Source organism: Momordica charantia (genome assembly GCF_013281855.1).
Source record: "Momordica charantia cultivar OHB3-1 chromosome 7 unlocalized genomic scaffold, Mcharantia_2.0 BLBB01000007.1, whole genome shotgun sequence".
Classification (NCBI taxonomy): Eukaryota; Viridiplantae; Streptophyta; class Magnoliopsida; order Cucurbitales; family Cucurbitaceae; genus Momordica; species Momordica charantia.
Genome location: NW_028275165.1, coordinates 13,947,059 through 13,953,820, shown reverse-complemented (window position 1 = coordinate 13,953,820; position 6,762 = coordinate 13,947,059). Strand labels below are relative to the sequence as shown.

Genomic DNA, 6,762 nt, shown 5'->3' with positions numbered 1-6,762 from the left:
GGATAGTGGGAGTTCCAGTGGAAAAGTAGAGTGTTATTACTGCCACAAGAAGGGACACATTAAACGCTTTTACAGGAAGTTCAAAGAAGATCTTGAGAAGGAGAACACTACTACAAATGTTGTAACAAAAGAAGAACGGATTGAAGAGTTTCTGGCTTGTGTTCAGAGGAACATATCTGTAGACCAGTGGGTGGTTGACACAGCAGCATTAGTGCACGTTGCTTCAGACAGACGTTGGTTCTCATCTCTTACAGTAGTTGATTATGACTCAGTGAAGATGGGGAATGAGAGTATCTCCAAGGTGAGAGGAATTGGAGATGTTTGTTTGAAGACAGGCGAAGGGGTCGAGTTGGTGCTACGAGGTGTCAAGTATATTCCTAGCTTCAGATTTAATTTGTTATCCGTAGGGAAGCTAGATGACGATGGCTACAGTAGTGAGTTTAATGGGGGTTGCTGGAAGCTCAAAAGGGAATCCAAGGTGGTGGCAACAGACCAAAAGAGATCTTCTGTTTATGTGTCAGAGTTTGGGGTTGCCAAGGGTTCACTAAGACAGACTATGCACAGAGTAGCTGCAGATGGTTCAGGGCGATACCTTAGAAGACCAACAGCAATGATGGCCAGAACAGATCAGAATAATCTGCCATCAACTCAAGTAAAACAGTTGAGAAGTACAGAAAAGGGAAACGGGAATTTGATAGGTCATCGAGTTCATACCTCAGCTGCCAGACGTTTAGGCGAGCTGGTGATGTCGCATAGGCGAATTAGTGCATTGAAGGGTACGGGTTCTGTTTCTAGTGTGGCGACAGACTTGGGTGGGAGCGCCAAGTCATCAGGGGAATCTTCTTTCAGAGGTTGTCGGGTTCGATCGAGAAAGGAAGCGACGGGGACCACTTAGATCAAGTGGGAGTATGTGGCTATGTTTCTAAGTCTGGGGGACAAGACCACGTAGAGCTGCCTAGTCTCGGGGCAGAGTTAGACGATGCTTGGGTAGGGCCAAGCAGTGTTGATCAGTTCGTTGATAGAGGAGTCAGAACTGTGCCTTGACAGGGGGTGTCAAGAAGTTGATGGGGCACTGTTGATGCAGTGGGAGGCAGAGAATTGTCGTTTTGTCTCCAAGTGGGAGATTGTTGGGATTATGGAGCCAAAACAGGAAACCCATATCCTATTAAGAAAAGGATTTTTCAACACTATTACCAATTCCTACTGGGAGTATGATATTGTTGACTTATAAAGATTACAATATTGTTTTCCTATAAGAATTAGGATATTTGGCCTCTTATAAATAGAACTTTTATGTTAAGGTTTCATTTGTACAGAATCCAAATAAAAGAGACTTGAGTGGTTGTGGGCAGTGTTGAAAAGGATTATGTATCCAGTGGGTTTAGTGAGTGTTTTTCATTCTTGTAGCTAAGTATAGTGTGTTATAATACTTAGAAGCTAGAGGGCTTTTGTTGGGACCTCTAGGGGATATTTTTGGGGAGAGTTTTGTATTCTAATCCTTAAACAATTATTAGTGAATTACCCATATCTGAGTGGAAGACTGGACGTAGCCCTTAGTGGTGAACCAGTATAATTTGTTGTGTCGTTATTCTTGTGCTTTTACAGTTTTCTTCCTATTTTCATATACTTTGGTTGTGTTTGGATATTTTTGTGGAAGGGAAAATTATTCAGGGTCTTCAATTCCCCAATATAGCTGACTCAGAGAGCTTTAGATTTGGGTCCATAGGTCAAATAGTAGAACGAGCTCCCAAAAAACTAGTGTCTTTGAGAATCTGAAGACAATACTTCCATTGTGATAAGAAAATTCCATGGTGAGAACGAGAAAGTTCCAAACCCAAAAAATATTTAATAGAACCCAAGTTTTTGAGCCGAAAGTGAGATCGTAAAATAACCTTGACACATTTAAGCTGATTTGGATAAAGACCGATCAAGATAATATCATCAACGTATACTAGCAAAGCAACAAAGGAAGAACCATGACCTCGTGTAAACAGAGAATAGTCAGCTTTAGATTGAACAAATCCATGGGAAATTAAAGCATGAGAAAATTTTGTAAACCATTGATGGGAAGCTTGCTTTAAACCATAAATCGATCCATTTAGTTTGCAAACAAAGGACTCCCCCTAACTAAGAACATACGATTTATAACCAAGAGGTAATGTCATGTAGACTTCTTCAAATAAATCTCTATTGAGAAAAGTATTGTTAACATCCATCTGAGCAAGAGGCCAACCATAAGAAGCAGATAAGGTTTAACAATACTTTGACAGTCACAATCTTGTCAACAGGATAGAAAGTATCGACAAAATCAATACATTCCTATTGGTTGTAACCTTTACCAACTAATCGTGCCTTGTAGCGGTCTACTGTGCCATCAGCTTTATATTTAACACGATACACCCATTTGCATCCAATGGCATGTTGTCCATTAAAAAGACGAACAACTGATCAAGTGTTAGTACGTTCCATGCAGCGATTTCGTCATCCATAGCGGTCCTCTAGTGTGGATATTGAACAACCTGATGAAAGTAGGCTGGTTCAAATTTCAGTTGAAACATTAAGAATATACTGACGATGAGAATTGGACAAATTGTCATAAGATATAAAATTTGTCATGAATAAGGAGCAGTAGCACATTGAGGTACAAGATCAGAAGAAGGCATATTGCATAAAATATTGCAATGAAAATCCTTCAAATATGTTGGACGCCGCCTAGAACGTTGTGGCCTGCGAGAAATAGGCTCTAAAGGAGCAACAATATCAGTAGATATAAGAGGTGCAAACGTAATATCAGATGGTGCAGTATGATGTGTAGTATAAGATATGTCAGTAGGCATAGTAGTAGGTGAAATCTGCACACCAGTGGGTGAAATCTGCATAATAGGTGCAGTAGGCAAGTCATGAGCCGAAAAAGGTGAAATATCACCATCAATATTGGCATTGTCACCATCAAGAGGGATATTATCTGCTGGTGAAACCGGAGCAGCTGGAAAAATACCAATAAAAGATGTGTCTGATGCAGCAGTAGGTAGAACAAAGTTAGAAAGAAAGCCAGCTATATGAGAATCATCATTAGGATGCAAAGTATGAAATGGAAATAAATCTTCAAAAAAGAAAACGTCTCGAGAAACAAATATTTGTTTCTTGGTAACGTCATACAATCTATAACCCTTGATACCAGTGGGATACCCCAAAAATATACATGGACGAGCTCTTGGATCAAAATTTCGTGAGATGTAGAGATAGAGTAGATGCATAAGCAAGACAGCCAAAAAAACCCGGAGAGAATTATAATCAAACTCCTTCCCAAATAAGATATTATAAGGAGAGTCATTAGAAAGTAAGGGTACATGAATGAACCGATACCACATCAGAATGAGAGGGATCTTGAGATCGTGGAAGAATGGTAAAGAAAGGCTTAAAAGAATTGATGCGTGCTTGACTTGAAGCAATCTTCAGTTGAGTGACCTCCTAGTTGCTTTAAAAGGAAGAACAAAGCATGCTGAAAGGACTCGTGTTGGTTTGTAGGGACAGTCTACGCTCTTCTAAATAGCTCAGAACTAGACGGTGGCATGGTTAGGTCAAAGAAAAATTCCAGGGCGATTAGGGCCAAACTCGGATTCCGAATCCTGGACCTGGGGCATTACAATGCTGCACTGAGAACACAATCTCCCCAAAAACATAAAGGAACATGTGATTGAAAGAAAAGAGCCTGATCTACATTGAGAAAATGTTGATGATGTAAAGTCCCTTTATAAGCAAATAAATTAGTAAAACAAAGCTCTGAAGCATTATCAGACTGAAAAGTCTTAATAACCTTGGAAAATTGTGTTTCAACTTAGCTGAAAGAACCGATAGACTATAGTTAGAACATCATATTTATGCTGCATGAGATAGACCCAAGTTGGGGTATTAAAAAGAGCCCAAATTTCATAGTGTATCAAGTCAAAAATAGAAGCAGAAACATTATTATGAGCAACAAATGAAAGACAACGTTGTTTAGCCAATGGACGTATATGACAAATAGTAGAAGAACAATTATCGGGAAGTTTTAAAGGTTGCTTAAGTACTTGAAGCCTAGCCGGGGAAGGATGCCCCAAGCGCCTATGTCAGACGTCAACTGTTGTAAGACAAACAAATGCTGAAACCTCCTTAGATCCAAAGGCAGCAGGCAAAAGTAGTGATAAGGAATAGAGTCCATTCACACTTATTCACACTTTCAGCCTTGTCAATCATCCTAGATAGCGACCTGTCCTGAATGAAGCAATAAATACTGGAAAACTCAATTGAAAAATATCCTTGCTTAAGTAGAGCACTCATAGGAATGAGGTTGTAATTAAATTCAAGAATGAATAGGACATCATGAAGAACAAAATCATCGGATAATCGTATAGTGCCAATGAGATCCACAGTAATCCAAGAATGAGTAGGTAGCACTACAGAAATTTTAGAAGCAGGCCTTAGATCCGTAAAAAGGGATCGTTGATGGCATATGTGACTAGAAGTACCCGAATCAATTATCCATAGAATTGAATCATGATGGATAGGTGAAAAAAATGTCAAGAAGCAGGTACCTGCAACATGTGTCATAGGAGGTGTGACATTGTCAGTTTCTGCTGCTTGAAGATGAGATTGGAGCATTTCCATTAGTTGAGAGTGTTGGTTGGTGCTCAAGCTAGCAAATAAGGCAGGTTGACCATTATATGTCTGATTGTTGGAGGAAGAAGCATCATTCTTTGTAGACACCTGATTAACTACACTAGCAACATTAAAATGAGATGAAAAAGAGTTTGTAGCCGCCATAGTCGTGTTCGGAGCCACTACTTCAATATTTGGAATTGTCGGCGTAACATTTCCTTGCTGCGCCATAGAAAGCAATTTCTTCAAGAATTTTTTCTGGAAGCAAAATGTTCTCACTCTAACTGATGGAGCGAACAAAGAAAACCCATCAAGCAAAAGTTTGCTGTGATACCATATTACGTGGTATAAGGAAAATTGAGAGAAGAGTTCTTACTGAGATTTTGAATTAACTCTTCTCGAAGATTATACAATAAACACTGTTTACATATAAGTACAATAAAGGGTATAGTTTGTTACAACTACTAAACCATCTACCTAACTGCCAGAGTAAAATAGCAAATTGTAAATTGTAAATTGTAAGTATCTTCAATAAAAACCAAACCAATGGAAGATGTAGAACTATGATATTGAGCTCGAAGATGATTAGAAATAATCATATCTCTGAATAAAATAAATGTATATATTTCGATATGTATGGTTCTAGATTGGAGAATAGAATTTGCACTAAGGTGAACGGTGCAGAGATTATCACACCATAGAATTGGTGGATAAGTAAGACAAAGCAGAAGTTCCTTAAACAATGTGCGGTGGTCAAATGAGTTCAGAGGCTACTAGAGCAAGAGATCGGTATTTATAACTCCCAAAAAGAGAGTTATTTTATTAAATAGCTGGGTCTACCCGTATGTTAATGTGAGGGTAGTTGTCTAAATCATATGCTTAAGTGAGGAATTGAGTGAAAAAGTTGAGTAACATGTTCTAATTCGATGTGTAGATTAAACTGTACAACTTCCTGCTTATTTACTTTGTTTTTGGTTTAATTGTGCAGAATCTGGTGTAGTTGTTAAAGTGCAGTATAATTAAAGAAGACGTGCCAAAGCTTGGTAGTGCTAGAGCATGCTAGGCTGGAGCAATCTTAAAAGGCAGCAAGTTGAGACAACGCAGTAAATTTCCTGCACTGGAATTTTAACTGCGTTCGTACAAGAATTGTGTGTTGCCCTAAAATTGAGGACCGATATAAAAGCCAATGCTGTCCTAATCGACAAAATAGATTCCAATAGTGGAAAATATTCCATATTCGGTGCTAAAACCAAGGTAAGTAGACCCTATTTTCGAGAAAAGAGCTACGATAGAAGCTGGAGCTACTGGGTTCTTCATGTAGCTATTGGTTGCAGCAGATTTAAAAGGGTTCTTTCACAAAATAGGTTCTTTCTTTTCTTTAGCCATTGTATTATTCGCCTCCCCATGAACTAAACCCCATTTTTTAGGGAGATCCTATGTTGTACCTTGTCAACAAAGATTTTCTAGCTGTTTCAATTGCTAATAAATAGGGTTGATTAGATGTTTTGATCCTACAGATTTTTGTTGACTGTATTTATCAGTTCGCTCGCATCTTGTATTGCTTGGAAGGGTGTATTGGAAGCATGTGCGGCTCTATTTGTTGTTAATTACTCTTTTTTAGTAGGTTTGTGAGCACTCAGGAATACGGTCCCCTTAACCATGCTTAGAAACCGTTCTTCATGCTACTAATTTATATATGTACAAGTATACACAATCGTCGCAGCGAGTAATAAAAAGTTCGAATCCACAGAGACTAAGTGCCCAAACACTCAATATTCATCTAAGAAATCAATGTATTAAACTAACTAATTTTTCTTCTGAATATATGTTAAATAAACAACAATACAGGAGGTTTAAATAAATTTAGAAACGCTATTAAATATCACTAAAATTACCAAGCATGAACAACAAACACTTAACTTCTTATGAAAATAAGGATGCATGGGGGAAAGAATTGTGACTCTTTTTGGGCTACTCTAACAATGTTGCAGCATTAATGAAGTGAAGCAGTGGTCAAGCAGACAAGATGCTTTTCCAAACACCCCAGTTTTTCTGCCATTAGGGTTCTTAGACAAATAATAACAGCATATATGAACAGTTTATAATCAAGCTAAGTGGTGCTTA

The 6,762-nt window shown here is 38.3% G+C and overlaps 1 long non-coding RNA gene across 1 annotated transcript; it reads right to left on the bottom strand.

Annotated features, from left to right (window-relative positions):
* Nucleotides 1-2,027: 2,027 nt before the first annotated feature.
* On the bottom strand, nt 2,028-5,022 carry LOC148210412 (uncharacterized). The gene is made up of 3 exons (XR_015792291.1): nt 4,575-5,022; nt 4,071-4,254; nt 2,028-3,635 (listed from the first exon to the last, which is right to left on the bottom strand). It is a non-coding gene; the product is annotated as an uncharacterized LOC148210412 (long non-coding RNA).
* Nucleotides 5,023-6,762: the final 1,740 nt, after the last annotated feature.